Source organism: Amia ocellicauda, chromosome 13, assembly GCF_036373705.1.
Source record: "Amia ocellicauda isolate fAmiCal2 chromosome 13, fAmiCal2.hap1, whole genome shotgun sequence".
NCBI classification, from domain to species: Eukaryota; Metazoa; Chordata; class Actinopteri; order Amiiformes; family Amiidae; genus Amia; species Amia ocellicauda.
In genome coordinates, this window is record NC_089862.1 from 8,557,932 (window position 1) to 8,581,654 (window position 23,723).

At 35.1% G+C, this 23,723-nt stretch overlaps 1 long non-coding RNA gene across 1 annotated transcript in view; it reads right to left on the reverse strand.

Annotated features, from left to right (window-relative positions):
• Window positions 1-2,794: 2,794 nt before the first annotated feature.
• The window catches only part of LOC136766993 (uncharacterized), a 29,460-nt gene continuing 8,531 nt past the window's right edge, over window positions 2,795-23,723 (reverse strand). Inside the window, exons 2-4 of the long non-coding RNA XR_010821792.1 lie at window positions 5,053-5,230; window positions 3,842-3,906; window positions 2,795-3,746 (exon numbers count right to left, since the gene is read on the reverse strand). This is a non-coding gene — a long non-coding RNA (uncharacterized LOC136766993). The remainder of the gene's footprint in view (window positions 3,747-3,841; window positions 3,907-5,052; window positions 5,231-23,723) is intronic.

Sequence of the window (23,723 nt, forward strand, 5' to 3'; positions counted from 1 at the left end):
TTTCCTTGCACCTTGTTGAATCAATGCCACGTAGAATTAAGGCAGTTCTGAAGGCGAAAGGGGGTCAAACACAGTATTAGTATGGTGTTCCTAATAATCCTTTAGGTGAGTGTAAATGCACTAAATAAATAAATGCACGCCTTTAAAACAGCAACGGAAGAAGGGTCAACGTATTACATTTCAAGGAGAGAGTTCTGGATTTGTAAAAATATCCTTAACTATGCTGACTCCACAGTTGGCTCACAACGGTTAATAAAAGGACCAAAGTGCAAATGGCAAGACAAAATACAACTGTCAAAAGCCAGGGCCCATTATTTGTATTATGTAATAGAAATAGATTTTTATTTTCTGTTTTCTACCATTGCAATAAAAGGAGAACTAAAGTCATAGTAGTTTTGAGTAAAATTAGCTATTTAATCATGGGAGCTTTACTGATAAAAGGCAAGGGAACATGACAGCGTGAATGATGATTCTCCTCAGCTCAGTAATTTCCTCTTATCTACTTCATCCTCTCTTGATCACTCAGCAACTTTGGGTACCCATTCGCAGTGCCACTTAGTGCCTTAGTGATGGATGGGGCCCCAAGTAAAAACAGATATTGAAGTCCCCCATGACTTCCTCAAGAAAGCCACTTAGTTCCTTGTCGTGTCTAAGACCCCAACTTGTAAAACTGTCCAAGTGTTCAAACTGAATTCAAGGGCAATCAAATTACCATGTAGCGGCCCTGAAATCCCACATTTGTAAAACAGAACTACAGCTGTCCAGGCCCCATACTGGACCCTCAGTGCTATCAGAGACGAAGCAAATAAACAAAAAACCTGTCCAACAAAGAAAGTTCACTTTCACAAATTAAAACAAAAATCCATTATACTTGCAGCTTGCCTAAGTAGGCCAGTGTTTAGAAGTAGGCCAACAAATGAAAGGGATAGCTGTGCTTCCAACAAGCTGTGTCTGCAGCAAGAATAGACATCCTATTTAAAGTAAACCAGGGGAGGAAAACAACATCAGATAACTTCAGATGATAAATGAACTGTATAACCACCGTGCTTGCCTGGTTAGACTAGAGAAGGAGAAGGCCTGCTGTAATATTTCATTTGTTTTAACGGCTAACGATAGAACAAAGCCCACACTTTAATGTACATGCCTTAGAGTTATTTTTAAGCGAATTATCTGCTTTAGCTGTACACATGATTTTAATGTGAACTTATGGGGTTTTCGGTTCATAGATCATATGGTGCTTCTTTCAATGGCTTACTGTTCCTTTTAATCAATGAATAATGTAATGATATCTGATCATTAATTCACGTGATGACAGAATAAAGGGAGTTGTATCTGCAAGAGTGAAAGATAGTGTAAGAGCATTTCTGAAACTTAACTTTAATTTAATTTAGTTTTATTGAACCTAATAATAACTACACAATGGATTTACCTAAGGTTTTATAGTGCCGCTTATTGTTTAAAAGGGTAAAACAGGGGAGTCAAATTAGGAAGCTGTATACTGTACTGTACAGTTTCTTATATTCTAACCATGAGAATAAATGTCTACCAATTTCCATGATACATCCAGAAAGTCATATTTGCCAAATATGTATAATATAAGCCATTAGGCTCACATTACCATACTGCAGTTATATTGAGATTTGTATTTTCATGAAGCTGTTTGATTTGACTCTCAGTCTCCTTCTGCCCATCGCTCTGAAGCTATGCCTGTTAGCACAGTGACCCTTCTGTTTAACCTCTGGTATGAACTGAATAGATGTGTATTACTAAAGGCAGCAAGAGAGGCCTGCCCATATCCTTTCTCATCATATCAAATCCTGCCCTTCCATAAACAGTCATCCTTGGATGCATAGCCTTTCATATGCACCCAGACAACCCTGGCTAAGGAGTTTCAGCATCAGCTTCATCATTGTGACCGCATGCCATTCCCCTGAAGAGGAGTTCAAAGATAAAGGCAGTTATGAAATGAATATTATTGAGATTAATTCCTCTTCTTTGAGACTCCTTTCAATGGATCTCTACTTCATTTAATTTCAATAATGAGTAATAGATTAATAAAGAGAATTTTGGTTGAAGGCCTTTAAAGTTTCCTAACATATTTCCCAGTTATGTGGGAACTCATTACAAAATTATCGTTACATCTAAAATCCCAACCTTCTCTAGACTGACTGAAATACAAAAGTCAAACGTTGATGAGTTATGTATGCAATATTCCAAAGGGATTCCTACAACTTGATTGTTTATGACCCTTCCAGATTCCCCCCATGCCATTTAACCACCATCACTTGGACCAGTTTCTGGCACTTTTCCCAGTATCACCCCGTGGGTGTTCACACGATTAACAATGATATTAATAAACATTGCTTTCTTTATTCCTATTTTATAATTTATTACACTGAGAACTCACAAGTCTTGCTTTTTGAAATGTGTATTAATCTATGTATTGTAAGGCGGTTCTTGTCCTTTTGACCTATTGGAGATTTAGGCTCTGCTGCTTAAAAGTGTGCCTGCTTAGAAGACAAGCTATTCCGTATGTCAAACATACTTTTGTACTACCGTTTTAATGTTAAGCTTTCTACTTAAAATGATCTGTCTACAGTTGTTTACATTGCAGTATATCAAACACAATGTATACATTTCAAAGGTTAAATTTATACAGAAAATATATTCCAGCTTTCTACTTACTGGAGAGGCTAAGAAGAAGAAAATAATTTGGTGGAGGTGCTCATTCCAAGAAAAAAAGGGAAAAAAGACAAAACAAAGCACCGTGTAGCAACTGTACAAACAATGCAACAGCTCTTTAATTTATCCCTGGAGGACACAGAATCCAGTAGTTTTAATATATATTTGTTTTATCACAAAATGCCAATACAGTCAATTAAAACACACAACTTATCAGAACATGACAAACACATCACAGCAACAACTAATATACAGATTCTAAGTAACTATGATTGACAGTCCAGACGTGGAGCCCTGTTATGCAGTCCCATGAGACTTCAGCTAACCAGTGTCTAGGTCTCAGCTCACAATTCACAAGTTCAATGGACTGCAACCATCCACACAGTACACTTTTGCTAGAATATATAATATTTAACATTTTAATTTATGGAATAAATTACAGTGATTTTGAATCTTCACTCATTTGTTTAGCAAAAAGTTCAGTAAAAAGTATATCATATTAATGCAGGGCTCACAAATTGAACTAATGATTTCCTAGCAACCTGAGTACTTTTTTCATTGAGAAAGGTGCAAGGTGAATAAGGTAGAACAAAAGTCTATAGATTGAAATATTACATTAGTATAATGCTTTAATAGGCAAAGACTATTAAAACAATTCACATTTAACTGGTTACAAGGAACGATAATTTGCTAATGCCACCACAGTTATATGAGGAAGAGAATACTACCCAAAGGGGGATGGGATATTGCTCATTACCAGGGTAACTCATGAATGCATTGTCTAACAAAGCCACCGACAGGCCGCTGCATGTTGTCACTCAGGCATGTTGTCACTCTGCTTACTTTCACTAGTACAACGCACAGCAACTATTTTTGCTGGAGCTCAAAGGCTCACATGTGACTTCACAGTCTTTGGGTAGTATTCAAACTACTGGTCTATGCAACGGACCCCCCTAGTATGGTCCTTGTTGCACTGCAACAGCCACACAGGGCAAAGCAAGTACAAATGGCTCTCCTCATCCAAAGAGAAGGGAGGAGGCAGGAACACAATCAACTCCACTGGCCTGTTGACATGGAAAACAGAGAGAACCATCAGAAGAAAACCAGGGTTAGGCCAGAGCACACCAAGTTGTACCGAGAATGCATGCAGCTCACTCACGTGTTTTGCAGACACAAATGCAGTCTTCAAAAAGATTCAGCTCAGTGAAGCAGTTCAAAGGGGGCCTTGGAACATGCAAACAGCAATACATCAAGGCACCAAGCAGGGAGAGACAGAGAGCAAAGTCGAAAAAATATATAATTAATGTGTAACTGACTCGTTTTGCATCAAACAATATCTCTACGCATTTAAACTTGAATTTCTTGATTCCACTTACAATTCAAGTACAGAGCTTTTCAAATTGTTTAATTGCTTTGTGTCTTTCCCAGCATTTTAATCAGACTGAAAGAGACCACACTGGTTTGGTCTGTGCTTGGTGAAGTGGTAGCATTCACTCAGGGATGTTAAATATGATGTATAAACGTCTGTTTTGTATGTTTAGTGGTGGTATAATTACACTATGGAAGCTGCACTAAGTAGCATATCCAGACACACTGAACACTTATTTTAGAACATTGATGAGAGGTGACCTATGACCTGTATTTAGTAAACATCCGAAAGCAGATGTACTGGCAGCTTGTGGAGGAAATGAAAACAGAGATACCCTGGCCACATGCCAAAGTTGATTCAAATAGTTCAGCTAAGCCTCAGATGTACTTACATTTAAAAACATAGATATTAACATATTAATTAATATTTTACATTGGCATTTTTGTATTAATTAAGCTAACATGCAATTAAACAACCCCTCAGAATTACAGTTATAGGATATGCTTTTATTAATGTGCTTTTTTTATATAAAGGAAAATATGCCTTAAATGTAATTCATAAATATACTGACATATGCAGATAGATATACAGATATGCACAAGAATAAAGGCAGTGTGGTATGACAACACCCCAGAAAACACAACAGAAAGCGACCAAAATAACTTTCTAAAAATGGAAAGCTTGTGCTACATACCATGGATATATGTCAAGAAAGGCCAGCAAAGCTCACTTGAATGCTGTTACTATTTAAGCATGATATAAGATCCTGCGTTGATGGCTTCTGAGAAAATCTGCTCAAATTTGTATACACTGGAAATATAAAAACCTAAGAAAATGCACTTATTTTACCTACCTACTCAACACTAATATACTGGGCAGATAAGGATCTGATCTGATTACTATTTAACTCATCCTTCAGAGTCTCATGGAGCAGCAGTTGGAAAATAACAGGAAAAGATTAATAAAAGTGTGAATGACGTGTGAAGGAGAGTTTTACTAACCTCAGTCTGATAGATCTCCATTTGATCAGTTTTCAATGTGACATAGCAGCATTAGGAGGGGATGTTGATATTTTGTTCAATATATGATGCTCTTGAGATCACAATTTAGAGCGAAGAAGTACATGCAAGTCTAAAGGATATCAGACTGACGTAGGAGGTACAGATGGCCTCATAATCCCTGGAACATTGTGGAAAAGAACATTTTATTTACTTGTATTATTTAGGTTTATTATTATCATCATTGATATTATTATCAGCAGTAGAAGTAGGAGTGTTAATATTAATTAACAGTCATTATAATATTAATTACATTATTAAACAAATTACTTAATTAAAAGCATCCCAAAATTGCAGTGACCTTTATTACAATGTTTTAATTGATTATTTTCAATATATTATTACCATACATTACAAAATGAAGTATAATACAAAACATGCAGGTAGGTATTGCTATGATATATTAATTTTCATTAGCATGTATTTTGTATGTTAATATTGCCACCAGTAATATTGCCACCATTCAAGACTGGGAAACACACAAACCATTTTAAGATCAATACTTTTTACCTCAGACCTACCATGCTAAGCAACAAGTTATAAGACTGAACAACAGGGACTGATTGTAATACAGTGACTGCTATTATGTCATACTGTGTACATTTTAATCAGGATTTTATTTATATTTTTATAATTCTGGCTTCATCCCTGCTGACCCTAATCTCCCCTTAAATGATTAAATTATATTTCACTTTACCATATTTCCTTTTTAATATTATATTATATATTTTATTAAATGGATCAATAAAAGTAACTACAGGTCTAAGCAAACAAATAACCTAGCTTAAAAATCAGTATCTTTAGAGGGCATTCAAATCTATACTCACAATGGTGCATAAATATTTGTAATGAAAAGATTACAATATATTTTTTACAAATAATTCTTAACAAATTTCAGTTTAGCTTTAAACTTATTTCAAATGTAATTGACTGTCCATCAATGAAAATGCTAAAATGCCCCCCAACCCCACTCACCCCCCACTTTGTTTTAGTCTGCACAATACATAATAATAAAATTAATAATAAATAATATACCAGCCACAGGCAATTCCAAAACCTTTTCCAGACTCATTTGGCTTTCCCTCAGCACACATTTTCTGTAACAAGGAAACTAATATCCTGCAGAACTCGATTGTATTGTTACATAATTGCATTGTTGATTCTTTCCTCTAATTGCAGGGTTGCAATTAATGCTTTTTTGTGTCTTTCTTTTCATTTGCTTTTTAACAACGCTCACATCATGCTGGCTATTATTAAACCCTTTCTTTGGTGGTCCTTGTTGCCCAGAGCCTATTATTGTTTCACAAATGTATACAAAGCCTGCCCTTCCCCCATGCAAACCCAGCAAGTATTTTGGTAGTTTAATACAGATGCTAACCCTGCATTAATGTGCTGAATCAGTTCATGGGATTTTTAAATGTGCCTACATTTTCGCAGTCTTTTATAAATCCCTGGAGGTGTACTGTTGAGTGACAGTCCTTTGTTTTTGTTTTTTTAGTAGAAGTAAATAAATATTCAATATGTAAGTATGTGTATACATATATATATATATATATATATATATATATATATATATATATATATATACATGCATATATGTATGAGTATGTGTGTATAGATAGATACATAGATAAATATACACATACAAACACGTGTAAATTCCTAATTAAATCACAAGAAAATGTATTTTGGCATATTTCTTTACATTACAAAAATAAATATCAAAAAGAATTTACTGACAATTAAGTAATCGGCAAAATATTTTTTATTTTCTTTGTCTAATTATTTTGAAGGCAATGGGTTCTACTATTTTGCATGCGTTGTATGTATATTGTAATTAGAATAAGCCGCATGTAAGGGACTGCGGCGACGGCTATTGTGGCAGACTGCAGGCACACTCCACTTGATTCATTCCAGGATGGAGTGCAGGCAGAAGAAAGGGGTATATTATTAACTCAAAAGAAATTTAATTTTGAAGGTTAAATCTAAAAGCCCTAGAAATAACTGTCACTACTGTCTGCAGTGAATACAAAGACAGTAATTTTCCTCTCACTTATCGCATTAGAAAGCCTGATGTACCCTCATTACCGTGTTGGTTTTATCTGCAGTTTATTTGTATGCCAAACATGACTGGATTCTCTGGGAATTGACAGACAAAACACAGTTCATTACCTTATTACTTATTACTTATTACTTATTACTGTTGCATGAGCTCCATACAGAAACCCAGATGCAGGTGCTGGAATTCTAGTTTGATGGGCACATTATAAATAAGAGGGCCTCACCAGTAACAGATCAGTTTGTTTTGTGATGGTTAATTCAAATAAATAAACTTCCATTGCAAAGAAACATATTTAAATAATACATAGAGCATTACCTGAACCTTTCCAATTTTATTTTCAGAGCTCACAATAAAATAAATAATCATCATATTTATAGGCAACACTTCTGAAAAACATTATTATGACAAACATTTCAAGCAGACTAGGATGTGTACCAAATCAAAACTTCCAATCACGTTCCGATCACAAAGTACAGCTCTTGATGATAATTATCTTTATTTGACAGAGGCTTCTTTCCTCAGATTAATATCAGGCTGTCATCGGGTGCTGTGTTTTTAATTTGCCACTGGTCGATGTGTCAAGGCTTTGATATGGTTTGGCCTTAAGTGTCAGGCAGATCAATATTATTCCAGGGAAATCATTGATTTTACATGGAATAACTACTAATAACTGCTAATCAGTTAATTTAACCTTCTTATAACCCACCCATCCACTATAATGTAAAACGTCCTCACATGGATACTGTGAAGAGCACAACAGTGTAGGAGAGATAGATGTATGTGTAGTAGAAAGAAGCATAAAGGAAAATGTAACTGTAACACATTAGACAATAACTAAAAGATGAAGGCTGGGACACTTCATTATTCAACCACAAATGTAACTACTATGAAGTACAGGTTGTTTGCTCTTAGTGGGTGTGTCAAAGTTTTTATTTAATCACTCCAATACTACTACTACTACTACTACTACTACTACTACTACTACTACTACTAATAATAATAATAATAATAATAATAATATACTTGACCATATCCATATGATATGAAACAATTGAAGTTCTACAGTAGTGAAATACTAGATATAGTAGTTGATTTATTCTGTTTTGAACATTCGTCCAGGAGCTGAGGAGATGGTTTATCAAATAATCAAAAGTATTGATTGTATCAACCTAGAATGTGTTTGAAAATGGTGGATCAATGATGGCTGGAAATTCACTACAAAAGACAAAATGAAATTAAGGCAATACATCAGTGACAAATCAGCTCATCATTTATACTTTATCTCATAATCACTTATTTGGTACATGAATCACCTGATCAAAATAAAAATGATAACAGTACCACTATGCCAAATCATTGCTCCTTCCCCCCTCCTCCCGATTGACCAATTTCATTTGAAAGCAATGGTCTCCACTGGCAAACAAACAAAAAACAGATACGGCCCTCCGGGACTGTGCCCTGCAAGAATCCGACATTCTGTAAATGTCAGTATTTAGCAAAGGAAAAGATGAACTGTGTCGGCACATAGTCTGCTTCCAAACCTCTGCCTTTTCATCATCCATAATTCATGTCTCCAGGGACTGTGATGCGCCATTTCTGCACCAAGACAATTTACTTCTAATAACGGTTTCAACAGATACAGCACACTAACACTATGTAGCAAAGACAGACAGCAGCGCCTTTTGCTTGTTTATCTTTTTTTCCCCAAAGAGAGACCCTCTTGCATACTAAACCAGCCATAAACCACTTTTATTCGTTCCCTCAACAAATTGAACTGAGAAGTCTGTCGTGAAACTACCAAACCATTACTTTTTCCCTACTTAATCAGAAAGCAATTTGTTGCTGAAGATAAAACAGGTCTGTTGAATATATAATCCCAATTGTAAAAGTGGTTGTATTTCCAGATCTTGGTTAGGTAGAACAGTTATTAAACACACTGCACACTGCACTAAAAAAATTTGTTACATAGCGCTTTATGTATCTGCATGTATGTACGTATATATATATATATATATATATATATATATATATGTTTTAGTATTTATTTTTGTTAACATTTCACATTTGCCAGTTACAAGGTGTCATTTACATTTGTTATTACTGAATCACAAACATTTCACACTGCATACATCATGTCGCATGCTCACTCCATATATGATATGTAACCTATGATACCTAACATGGTCTTAAGTACTAAGTACAATAAGAACAGTATGCTTGTCTATCAATATTATTTTGTCAACCTATTGCAATATAATATATATTCATTTATTTTTGTTAAATTTAACATATATCACTATTGTATACAGATTTCCTAAACCATCTGAATATGTTTGTTAGTCTGTTTTACCAATATTCGTATATTTTAAGTAGCCATGCATTAGGAAGAATTTTAAAAATATATACATTTATACAAAGGTATTCAAAATGATTGATTTACTGAATCAATGGCAGGCAAGACAAGAAGAAAAATAACTGATCCAATTTAATATTTGCCGATTTGGTTATACATGACTTGACAGTTCATTGTTCCCTATTTTTGAGTACAATCCTAATAAATAAATACATTTCAATTAATAAATATATGTCAGGTAAAGCCAATTAAAACTATGACAGTTAATTTCCTGAGTTGACCCATGTGCGTACACAAAGTAATCAGTCATCACAGTCAAGGTAGTACAGAGGCTGAGGAGTACAAATCATTAACCGGACATTGCAGGAACCAGAGAAGAGAAAGGGGGTGGTAACATCTGAGAAACGTCAACAGCATTCGAAAAACACTGACATATAGGATTCTGTAGCGGAAATAGATGTGTTCTGAGGCGCTTGGGTTGAATTCTCTCTTATGCCACTTTGGTGCTGTTTGTGTCATACATAATTTAATGCACAAAAGCTCTTTTACACATTTCATCCCACGAAATTAACAATATATTGTAATTCATTTCGTCCACGAAACAAAATGCAATTTTTACATTTTATGCACGAAATGTATTTTACCTTACATAATTTTGTCCCACGAAACCCATACAGAAAAATAATATTTTGAAATACAGTTCAAAGCATTATACATACATTTAAAATACAGTCTAATGTATTGTCAAATATTCCATTCATATGGAAAAAAAATAAAAAATAAATAAAAAATAAATATATAACACCACACACCATGGGAGGGATCTTTATCATCCCTGGAATTGGCCTCCCTTAATTAAGAGAGAACTGGGAGAATCGTTGGGGGGGAGGGGGGAATTAGCCAGCTCCTGTAGCCAATGTAATTGTGTTTCTTCCCCAGCTCCACCATTTAAGATGAGTTTTTGTTTGTCAAAGGGGGATTGGAGAGAGAGAGAGGACAAGCAACCTGGGGTCAGGTTAACTTGAAATTAGCTGACTATATATTTAATATGCCCAATGCAATGACAGCTGACACACCTCCAACGATGACAGCGCCATTCCTAGCAGATCCAGGAGGGGTGGGAGCGATATTAATAAGGCAAGCTTTTCAGTGAGAAAGAAATAATAGAAATTAAAGATTCTTTAAATCATACTGATGATTATGTATTTGAGCATTACAAGTTCAGTCGGCATTTATATTTTATTTTTAATTTTTGTAATCCTCCCCAGCATTTGTCATTGAAAAAGACAAATTCAAAAGACAAAGTCACCATTTCCTTCACTCCTTTGTCTGCCTACACTGTGTTGTGCCCTGGAAGCTGTGCTTGCAGTGTGAAAGTTTACAATATATATATATATATATAAACCGATCAGCCATAACATTATGACCACCTGCCTAATATTGTGTAGGTCCTCCTTTTGCCGCCAAAACAGCCCTGACCCGTCGAGGCATGGACTCCACTAGACCTCTGAAGGTGTGCTGTGGTATCTGGCACCAAGACGTTAGCAGCAGATCCTTTAAGTCCTGTGAGTTGCGAGGTGGGGCCTCCATGGATCGGACTTGTTTGTCCAGCACATCCCACAGATGCTCGATTTGATTGAGATCTGGGGAATTTGGAGGCCAAGTCAACACCTTGAACTCATGATTCATCAGACCAGGCCACCTTCTTCCATTGCTCCGTGGTCCAGTTCTGATGCTCACGTGCTCATTGTAGGCGCTTTCGGCAGTGGACAGGGGTCAGCATGGGCACCCTGAGTGGTCTGCGGCTACGCAGCCCCATATGCAACAAACTGCGATGCACTGTGTGTTCTGACATCTTTCTATCAGAACCAGCATTAACTTTTTCAGCAGTTTGAGCTACACCAGCCTTCGCTCCCCACGTGCATCAATGAGTCTTGGCCGCCCATGACCCTGTTGCTGGTTCACCGCTTTTCCTTCCTTGGACCACTTTTGATAGGTACTGACCACTGCAGACTGGGAACACCCCACAAGAGCTGCAGTTTTGGAGATGCTCTGACCCAGTCGTCTAGCCATCACAATTTGGCCCTTGTCAAAGTCGCTCAGATCCTTACGTTTGCCAATTTTTCCTGCTTCTAACACATCAACTTTGAGGACAAAATGTTCACTTGCTGCCTAATATATCCCGCCCACTGACAGGTGCCATGATAACGAGATTATCAGTGTTATTCACTTCACCTGTCAGTGGTCATAATTTTATGGCTGATTGGTGTATATATCCTATAGAACAATATGTTTTTAAATTGTATGTTAATTAATTCATTTGGATCTCTCCAGTCCAAGTAAATGCCATCAGCAAGCATCCCATTGGTTCCAGTCATGTCCCCAACATGAAAGTTCCCATCAGCCTCCAAATCAGACTTTAAACTCAGCCTACTGCTCATTGACTCTGTTGGGGTTCCGTGGCTTATATACCATAACCCAACCATTTAATGGAAAGGAGAAATACTATCCTATGGTTCTCACTCAATGTCTTTCTCTTCCATGCCGAGCAACTAATATCGAAAGTCCTCTCAGTCCAAGCCTCCCAAGTTTCCATCTGAGTACAAGGACCTGCCTGAAGTCTTCAGCAAATCCCAAGCCTCTCGATTTCCACCACACCGACCTTGGGATTGTCCCATTGATCTGCTACTGGGTCAAAAGAGGTAATTGGAGTTGTAAGCCAGTCTGGGTCTCAATTAAGCAATGGTCAAAATCCAGGATGTCAAAATACGTTCTTGTACTCCTCTCTCTTTCTCCTTTTTCCCTCTCTATTATACTTTTACTGTTGAGGTCAATTTCAAATCACTTTGAACTTGGAAACATGGCAACCCCTGCCCCTGTTGTCACTGAAACAGCTAGCGGGAAATGAAAAAGAGACAAGCATTTTGAATAGGAAATAGTTTCACTGCATACACTATGAAACTAAAATCTTGAAACTTCAGTAACAGAAACCACACAAGCAAACACCCTGCAATTACATAGAGTATCTGACTGCCCGTGATTTCTGTATTGCCACCATTCCCTTCTTTATATTTGGTCAAAAACTGGTTGGTTAACCAGATGAAATAGTTTGCAGCTTCTAAGTGGGTGGTGCCATCGGAAATTAAATTTAAGGATTTCAGCTAAACTAAAAACAGAAAGAATCAGGAAGAATCCTGGCCGCCAACTTTAAGATATGCTTAATATCCTCACAGAGAAACCTCATGAAAGCATGAGCACAGTAAATTGTAGTGCTGAACTGTCAACTTTACAGGCATTTCTGGTATTCCAATGAGGGCATATGGGTTATTGGGTTTCTTTTATGCAGTTATGCAGTTTTGTTTTCTATATAGATAATACATATCAGAAAATAATATAAAATTAAATTATTAAGCCAAACTAATTTATAATTGTCAACACATACTTTACAGGTAGGTTGGGTTAGTCTGCAGACAGCATGCACTCTGTTTGCTTTTTGACTCACTTTGTGTATTGAATCAAATTTTTAAATTACTGAATATTTTTTGAGCAGCTGTGCCATATATCTATGCAAGGCAGGCAAGTGTTGCATTTCCATTTTATTAACATTTGATATATTCATGATTTTTTAAATTTAATTTTAAACTTTATTAAGATCTGAAGGGGTTCAAAGCAGGATACCTGCATACTACACAGAGATAGAAAGAGAGAGAAACTCTGATCTCATTACTGGCCATAAAACACTATTTTACTACCTAAGAATAGTGAATGTAATTAATTAAAAAGACAAGAACAATTGACTACTAGCTGTATGCAATGCAAACTGTGAAGGACTGAAAATGTATTTATGTCCTATTGAATATTAACTCATAAATAGATAGGCTGACACTTTATCAGTTTGATATAAGGATGTAATTCCATTCACTTTTACTAGTATTGAGTCATTAAAAATGATCCATTACTATTTTGTTTAATATTCATTTCATCTCAGTGACTCCCGATACTTAAATCAACAGACTGCAGTACAAACCTCAATGATCCTTGTGTTTGTAATCATGGTTTAAACTGGAAGATGGTGAAGTGAAAAAGGAATTCATGTAAATCATAAAGGGGGACATGGCTGCTTTCTTGAACACTATAATGTCTGCCTTGGAGGCTTTTTATACATATTTAATCTTCCAAAAATAAAGCCATGTTTTATTTATTTTTTTTATTTTAAATTGCATTGCTTATAAACTTGTAAATCACTAATACTTTCAGGCTTAACAAATATGATTGTGTTACGTAAGAAAGCCAGGTATTTATACATTTAATTCAAAAATGTGCAACTACCACAGTAAATTCTTTATAAAATGATTGCATTATATATTTTGAGACATTGGTGATAAACTTGATATTTAATGTATTACCTAAAAAATAAATATGAATGAGCAGATGTGTTTAGTTTATGACAGCCAATAAAGGAGCAGATGTGACTCACAGTCATGATGCTAAAACGTCTGCATTTGCTAATCCAAAAGACTCATGTGTTATATGCGTCTGAAACTATCTCAGTTGCATATGTATACAAACTATACTGCCTATACAGTCTTTTATCTTTCACATTAAATTAAGAAAATTAAAAACATTTACATACAGTATATGTGCTAGCCAGTGGTTGGAATAAAACCACTGAAAACATGTGTCCCATTGTGTGATGAAAAAACAATGGTAAAGTACAGGTCTCCTAGAATGAGATTGGTGTTAAATAGCTTACTGTACTGATAAAGGCTCATTTACACCTGTTTGCATTTTGATTACAAGACACTGCCATTACAATGATATTTTATTGCCAACAAATCAGTATTCAGAGTAATGAAAACATTACTGGGTGTAAAACAACAACAACAACAACAACAACCACAATATAAACTTTTAAAGTCTACATTCACTGGTATGGGACATATCAATATTTTATATTTTATATCTGATCAATTTAATATATTCAGATTAAGAAAGAGAAAGAGCAAGATGGATCTCTATGACAAGCACAATACTGTCTTCATGTCTGAACTCCCAAACCCAACGAACACCCTAGGTTGTTTCAGAAGTATTTGATTAATGAGACAATATAGATTGCAACACTGGCCAGATTAACAAAAAAATCAATCAGAGACCTGTTTGATGACAAGGTTACGTGCTGGCTCTCAAGATGTATTTCTTACTATTGTGGCAACAAGACATTGCTTCATTTGGAACAGATATCCACACATAACAAAAATCTGCTAGGAAGCCATCAATTATGCTCTCAGTTTCCTGAAGATCTCAGAGATTACACCCAAAGTAAGCATTTCCACATCCTTCTAAATTTACTTTGAATCTTCTGTATTGCAAAACAATGTTGATTGATAGCTCTTGTATAATCTGATGCTAATCTATTTCAAGCATTTGCTTTGTCGAGTTTGGACTCTTGTGATGCCTTACTGGCCGGCCTGCCCTGTAACACGATGAATCATGCACAGGAAGTACAGCACCCTACGGCTCGATTTATGACCAGAACAAAAAGATCCAAATATATCCAACCTGATGCACTGGATTCCAGCAGGATACAAATTTGTCTGCAAAATATTGTTAATGGCATATAGGGCTATTTCTGGAAATTGCCCTACTTATACCTTATACCTTCTGTCCCTGGAGCCAACTGAGATCAGCAGATTTTGCATTTTGTTGTCTGCAGTAGTTAGGCACAGCTATCTGGTGCACAAGTCTTTAGTTATTATACACCTGTGCTAATCTCCCTTTCAACATTTATAATGCAGATTCACTAAACATGTTTAAATCTACACTTAAAACACATCTCACACAACATTTGACCTTAGGCAAGTGTTTCTCTATTAATGGACCAATTCCATTAACATTTCAATAAATACTATACAAACAGGACTATCGGATATAGGACTCATATCAACACAATCGTCAGATAATCGGTAAAGCTGATTTGACTTATAGATCCATCAAGGACATTTAAAACAGGAAATTACATAAGAATAAAAATAGCTTAATGAAATGAGCACAATGGCCCCAAAAAATACTTTCAGTTTTCCTAAATAAACTTATTAATGTTACTCACCTTTCGCATTAACATTTGTATTCATAAGAAATTGTAAACTAAATAAGCTGTGATACAAGATGGGATATTATCTTGATGAACGTCACTTTTCTTCAGCTAGAGTTCTGCCGAAGTTTGTTAAAAAAACAGTCAGAAGTCCTGATGTTTACTCTGTTAGTTTCCATAGTTACTGATGGTCAAATTACTAAGAGCAGCTGGCCCCGCACACTGAGGACTGCAGTTATATAAAGAGACACCTGTCAACATCAGCTTATAGTTTTTATATAATGACTGCAATCACTGTGAAAGCAAAGACTGAACACTGACGGGCAATCATTTATCATTCCATAAGTTGATTCGGGGGAAAATAAATAAATTAAGGAACTGAAAATAGAGATTGTTTTGTAGAAGTCACTGTAAAACTAAACTGTCAAGAGAAAGTGAACAGGTTTAAACAAAATAAAGGCAACATAATGAGATAATTATTTAATAACAGGGATGTAATGGGACTCTGAGCAGTTGGTGTTTTCTTTTTCAAAACCCTTCCTGAGTGTAGAAGTTTGTCAATGCAGCTGGTGTTGCACACATGTATTGATCCTCTTTAATAACCACTTAGACCAAATGTTTTTCTTGAGGGTGTGGTGCATTTACACTGACAAATGAGCTTTGTATTATTTTAAAATGCTAATGCACATGTGCTCTATTTGTAAAGTGTTAAAAAAACGTGTTTAGATGAATGCATGGTGTGAGTACAACAATGCAATCTTCTGGGTTATTATATATTTTTTAAATTTTTATTTAAAAACATTTTAATTCTAGGGCATAACTATTGACCACTGTATTTTGTATCTATGGTGCATTCCATTTGATTGATAAATATGAAGGAAATCCAACTTATTAATATGATTTTAATATAGATCAGCAGAAGTCAAACATGTTGAGTAATTAAATTAGAGGCCATTGCAAAAACTAAAATTCATATAATTTCTGAATTAAATGTTGTGAAAACAATAACTTATAATTTATGGTACTGCATTTCTGTCCTTTACACATTAGCCAACAGAACCGATAAGCTTTTTTCATTAATATTCATCTGAATATTCCCACCAATTCTCTGCCCTTTTCATTTGAGAGATTTTTTCATTCAAATTCAAATTATAAACTAGCACAATTCTAACATTTTCTATCCAGTTGGCAAGTGCAATACTTGTTTGGTTTGGTCAGGCCCTATAGAGCTTACGATATGTTAAAAACGTGTTCCCACTGCAGTAAAACATCAGTAATATGTACACTGCAAAAGTCAGGGGTGAGCTGAAATTGAGCAGTTCCCAAAGTTTCAATGTCATGGAGCTTTAGATCTGTCCTCCTCAGGGCAAAGGACATATTATGCTATCTGAGCTGGCAGAGTCACTGGGAAAGAGGATGATAAACTTTAATATAAGGCCCTTGGGGTATTTTTTTTTTAACAATAATAAAAAATCATATCAAGAGAAAGTAAACCAACTCTGGAATTTGTGTCCAAGAAATCGAAAGCCTTGTAAAGGTCATGATGAGACACATCAGTCTCTATAGGCAGGGATATGGAGCTTAAGATGTCAAGTTTAAGAATGCAAAACTTTATTAAGAATAAGGATACACCCCTAAAATCCAATTCCCACCCCCCAGTTAGTTTATTTGCTTTACTTGAAAACTGATTACAAACACAATGAACTCAGGATAGAGTTTTCATGCAGCTCTATTCTATACAATTGTGAAAATACCCACAAGAGGCAGGGTACTTCTGTAATGTAATATAGATTACGTGTTTTAATGGAAATTCACAAAAATTCTCACCTTTCCCTGGATGATACAGAACTCCCTAAAGACTTTGGGGTGTAAAAGTGTGGAACAATTAAAGGACAAAAGCCTATCATTCGGTAATCGAAGTGCAGACATGTATGGACATATTTTCAATAATCGATGCATTGATTATTGGAAATATGTTCATACATTGATTACCAGACGATTGCTGTCCTTTGATTGTATCATGGTCGTATTCATGGAATTGCCCTAGGGAGTTAGATGCTTTGTGGCATTAAATATTTGTATTTACTTGGCTTAATCTAAGCATGTGTTCCAGACTACATTCCTTACCTGCTCACTAACTAGCTTTTTTTGAAACCCCAGGCAGTGAGTGGAATGAGAGAATGCAGTTGAAGATGATCTGGAGGTGGCCTGACTGACCAGTCGCCCTTAGTGTGTAATTTACAAGTGTGAATTAAACCTAATACATTAAAACTATCAAGCCCAAAAGTGAAACAAACACAAGAGAACAATAATAAACCATAATTATCAATAATACAAATGAAAAACAATATTCAATAAAGTTAACTAATAATAATAATAATAATAAAATAAACTTGGTGGTAATTGGCACTTGGTCACTTCCTGTGACAGGAACACTACACCTTTGCAATGTAAGTGGCTGAAACTCTGATTTAACTTTAAAATGAGAAAACAATACTGTTCAATTAAACAAACACAAAATGTAGACTTCGAACAACAAAGCATTGTACAACTGCTTAATAAATGCAAACTGCTCAGCTGTCAGCATGTGAGGCTTGAAGAAATTACCCTTATAAGAGCTTCATTTTCTGGACAGGGAGCATTAAGGATCTTATTAAAGGGATTTTTGCTGACTTTTTCCAAACTATGACAATATATTCCTAAGTGTAAATATGAGATTGCATGTTTTCAATGGTAGTAACAGGTGCCCCAGTCTTTAGAGGATGTTTAGCTCACCTAAGTCACAGATGTCTTGACAGAGGCTGCAGAGTTGATTTTCAGAGGGCAAGTTCTGCACACCTTGCAATATGACAATGCACTAAGGCTTAGGTTGCTAGAATTTGCAGCCTCATCCGTACCACAGAATGTTAGGAATCTAAAGGGTTCTGGAGTGGAACGGGATACCCAAGACATCTAATTACACACTGATTCAATCAATGAGACTTTGCTCTAGGGCATTTATTGCCATTGAGGAGCATTACTGTCTGGAATGATTTTGCAAAGCTACCATCTGCACTTTTGAGACAATCCTAATAAAGAATCGCTGTTAATCACAATCACCATTATGTCCATGTGATTACAAGAATGTATAATACATCAGTTCAACATCCCCATCCTAAAAAAAAAGATTGGAAGTAGTCAGAGTATACCTGAAGGTGAAACAGCTTTACTATATACTCTACCGGTCAGAAGTTTTAGAACACCCCTATTTTTCCAGTTTTTATTGAAATTTAAGCAGTTCAAGTAACCTGAAATGGTACAAAGGTAAGTAAGTGGTAAACTGCCAGAGCCTCTTAAGCATTATTTGGCAGTGTTACTCGCAGCTCCTTACACGTCACTCGTTACGCATTTAATTCTCAAACACATCCGATTTACAGTTTCCGTGTTGCCCGCCATCATTCAGAGCCTGGTGGGTAACGAGCAGTCTGCTCGGGGGGGTCTCATTCAGACGGTCATAGATCTCTCAGTTTCGATCAGATTTCCTTGCAAATAGGCTTGTTTTGTTGTGCTATCAAACACATCCAATTCAGATCCAATTATGTAAAATCATTGTGTATTAGTACACTTTAAACAGAGTTGTCCATCTTGACATGTTGAGCTCTCTACGGGTGTGTGTTGCTTCTACCAAAACGTGGATGGTCTTGTTTTGATCAGTAGACTGTCTGGTTCCATAATATGTTATAATTGTCAATATTTTCTCAGACGAAGAATCCCCTGTAATACTTAAAAGTGTAGGGGGGCGGGGGTATAAAAACCAATTTTTCACATCAGAGAATGCTTCACATCATTAGAAAGAGATACCAAACACTTGGCAAACAACACAACAGTGAAGAGTACACATGGCATTAAAGAGAAGCACACGGATTTGGTGCCCTTTTAAGGGTACAAGAGGGGTTTGTCAGCTTAAGGGGTTACATTTTGTTAAACAAAACAATTCCATGATTATTATTTTTTTTTATCTCCAATTGCTTATTTGTTCTATGCTTTAATTTCAGAGTACATTGAGACATTAAACTGCATACATTTCAATAAAAACTGGAAAACTGTTCTAAAACTTTTGACCGGTAGTGTATATATAGTGAAAATAAGGCACAGAAATAATTTTTCACTACACAAATATGAAATTCCACAATATATTTATATTTTCCATTTTGTTTTGTGTTGGGTTGTCAATGGAAAAGGCAGTGCCCATAGATTTAAAAATGATTGAAATCACTTAATAATTCAAATCAGTGAGAGAAACACCATGAGTAACATATACAGAATATAACCATTATAAAATATAATAGACATAAAATACACAATTTGATAGGAAAATGCTTTAACAGTACATGTGTATGTAGCAGATGTTTCCAGTTGGCTTTGGAAATGTTTTCTCAGCTATTTTACTTAAACAAAAAAGAAAAGTTCACGATCTGAAGGAAAACAGATCTGTATCAAAATATGCAAGGCATAATTTTTTACAGCAAACATCTGAATATCTAAATTATTTGTAAAAATAGATACCTCCTGTTTAGGGAAAAATGAAGTCTGATAATAAAATGCATGCCTTAATTCATTCTAAAATAACTATTAAACTTTGTTTAATCACTATTCAATTAAATTAATTGCATTAATAAGCTGTTTTATTTAAGCTTAGTATACATGTTTGTATTTCCAAATACATGTTGAAGACTGTACAAATCATCTATTTTACAACATTCCTGCATTAAAAAAAAAAAAAAAAAAAAACACTTCCAGTACAAAAAGGTGTGACATCCCTCTTGGATACTATATTGTCAGTTTTTAAAAGACATTTTGATCAATTAAAACAAGTGAATTGGAAACAAATTATTATATAGACTCCAAAAATCTTTTTTTTAATTTTTTTAGTACAAAGGCCACACAATCTTGTTGATCACACACTTCTTATCATAGAGTGATTTTGATTGACTTGGTGGCCGATGACTCACCATTGTCTTGTGTTTAGAGTAGCTTTTTGCACAAAGACATATTCAGTGGTTTGTAAAGTAATGAAACAGAAATTGTGTTCACCTGGGTCATCAGCTGACCTAGGGCTGTGTGACTCATCAAGGTAATAATAACAAACACACTGAGAACTGCAAGTCAGCACAGTTTCAACAGCTTAAAATATATAGCATGAAATGATGTCTGTCTTTTCCCTAATAACTGTGAAAGAAAGGTGAATTGTATAGCTGTGACCACTCAGTCAAAGCTTTACCACATGCTGATACCAAGCAAAGCTTTTATGAACTCAAAATGTGGGCTGAAGCCTCCCTTGTAAGAACCTGTAAATCAAAGTATTCAGGCTGTATATCACAAAGCTGATTTGTTGCATGCCTTCTCATGTCTAATGTAAACAAAGATAATGTGTATTTACATTAGGAACAGAAAAGCATTCTCACAGGCCTTTTTGGTTACTCTGTTTAAAAAAAAAAAAAAAAACTTTGGAAACTATAAGGGCAACAATTATTGCATTACAAAAGATAATTGTTTTCTTTTTCTGTTATAATGCAAAACAACTTGTTTGAGTCAGTGATTCCAACATTCAATTAATTAGCATAAACGTTATCTGTGCCTGCAGTAAAGAGGTCTTTATGAGCACTTTATGAGCTTTTTTTTTGTTTTGTTTTTATCTGAACATAAGGAACGTGTGGTGTTTGTGTCATTCATGGAAATAAAATACAATCATGTTTTTGTTCCTCTAGTTTAACACAATACATCTACCCAGATGGGGAGTATGGCTTAACTGCTCATAATACAAGGATAAAGACCACCTTAATATATGTATGGCTACCAGTTCACCTTAAGCAGGGAGTTTGAATAACCTAGCCATGAAATTTATTCCTTATAGTAAGAGAAATTGGTTTTCTCTTCAAATGTGTACGTTTTCTGCAGTTTACCATAATACAAATCACAATAAAGTGTTGGACAGCAAAGTGAAATTATTGTAAAGCACGGAGAGGAACATGATACAAACTGCAGCAAAGCAAAGTAAAAGTATGATATAACCATGGGAAATCTGCCAAATGTCCATGTAAATGTACTGTGGTAATCACTCATAATTGACATAAAATAAGAAATATCTTCATCTTTATTTCAAGATCTTAATTTCAAGAAATATTCCCATCAGGCACCGCTAGGTTCCTTGCTCTGACAGTTACTGTAGCTTTATGTCTTGTTGCGTTTAATAAAACTTGTCTGAGCTCTTCCCACCGAAATAATGAATGTGGCGCGTAAACAGGATTCATTGAATTAATAAAACCTCGTCATATACAGTAAATCAACCAAATTAGATTAATTTAATGAACCACACTTTCTCATATAAGTCATAAAACAACCAAATGAAAGAAAAATAATAACATGAAGGATTTGCCTGAAGAAACACATTCACAATGGTTTTATTTATTCGATCACTAGCCGCCAGTAACAACGACTGACCACATCATTTCCTTTATATGCTGTTAGCTCATTGTCCAGGATAATCATTTCTAAATATCTAACTTGAGAAACTAAAATATGTCTGTAACTTTAAATCTTAATGCTGTAATCTATTACACTAAAAGCAAAACCTCAAGAATATTTTAAAGTAGAAATCTTTTCATGCCTCAGAAGCATAAATTCTTCTACTTCAATACCGCTGTCTAATCATCCCTCAAAGGCAATGGCTGTTTTGTTCACATTTGCTGTTGAGGATCTCTTCGCAGTAGATAAAGTTTCATATCTATATAAATTCTGTCTAAAGTTTCCCTGGAGCAAATTTAACCTCTGTACAGTAATGCAGGTTTCACAGCTCTATGGTTTGGACTATAGCTACAGCTACTTCTTCTGGAGTTGGAAACCCAATCGCCTGAATCACCTGCTTTAAGCATTTTGAAGGAACAGATCGAAGCATCAATAATATATTGAATTGTTTGATTTGTTCCCCAAAGAGCACTATGGATAAATCTAATGACCATACGTTTAGGTTACTTAACTGTCGTGTTTAAAGTGTATTTATTATTATTATTATTATTATTATTATTATTATTATTATTGATTTAATATTGTATGGCTTTATAAAATATTGTTCAGGCATTTATTTTTAATACACATCACACCTTTTCAACCCTCATACCTCAAGTGATGAAATTACTCAAGACACCTCTGTTAAGACTGTACCTGTAATACAGCAGCCTAATCTCCTGAGCTGTTCTCTTATGCACTTTTATTTTTTAATCATGCTCCTGATTACTTATGTATTGTTGGCACTACTATTACTTTACTGTATCTTCTCCTATACCTACCCCACCCTTTAGCAAATACCTGGGACTTAACTGTATTTTGTCTGCACTTGTTAGCTCATTTGTACTGGGATGTATGCTTATTGTATACTGCATATTGTATTATGTACTGATTGTATTTTACTGGAATTTGCACTGCTGTTAAAATGTTTCTTGTCAAAACTGCAAAGAAATAATAATAATAATAATAATAATAATAATAATAATAATAATAACTATGCTATATAAAAAAGGTATATATTTACTGGAATATTCAATATCTTTAATAATCTTAAAATATTGTCAAAATGTGTTGCAGTCATTTCAAAATACACACCATATCAAAATGCAGACAATATACATGTTTAGGATAATGTTACTAAAAATTTTACTGTATGACTAAGAGCAAGTCTAAGTGTGGAATACTAGCACACTTACAAACAAAAAGTAAATTTGTCCCTGGCTACTAATCATTAGTGGTATTGACATAACAAAAGTAAATAAAACTGGAAAACAGGCACAAAACATTTTTCAACCAAATAAGTTTCAGATTCTTGTAATCCACATTCTACATGCACTCTGGGTATTTTACTCAAGTCACACTACACAATTTCCCTGGTCATCCCTTTGTTTTCCCATAGGGGGATGCATTTTCATTATTTAAATTAGCCACATGTTACCCAAGCAACATCCACCAGTTTTTCTCAAACTAAAAGCCTGTACTTAGAGGAGACCTGTGTTTGTGTCAGAGGCTTCTTTCTTCTGCACATAAAAAGAGTGCCATCAAGTATTGGATTATATTTTGCA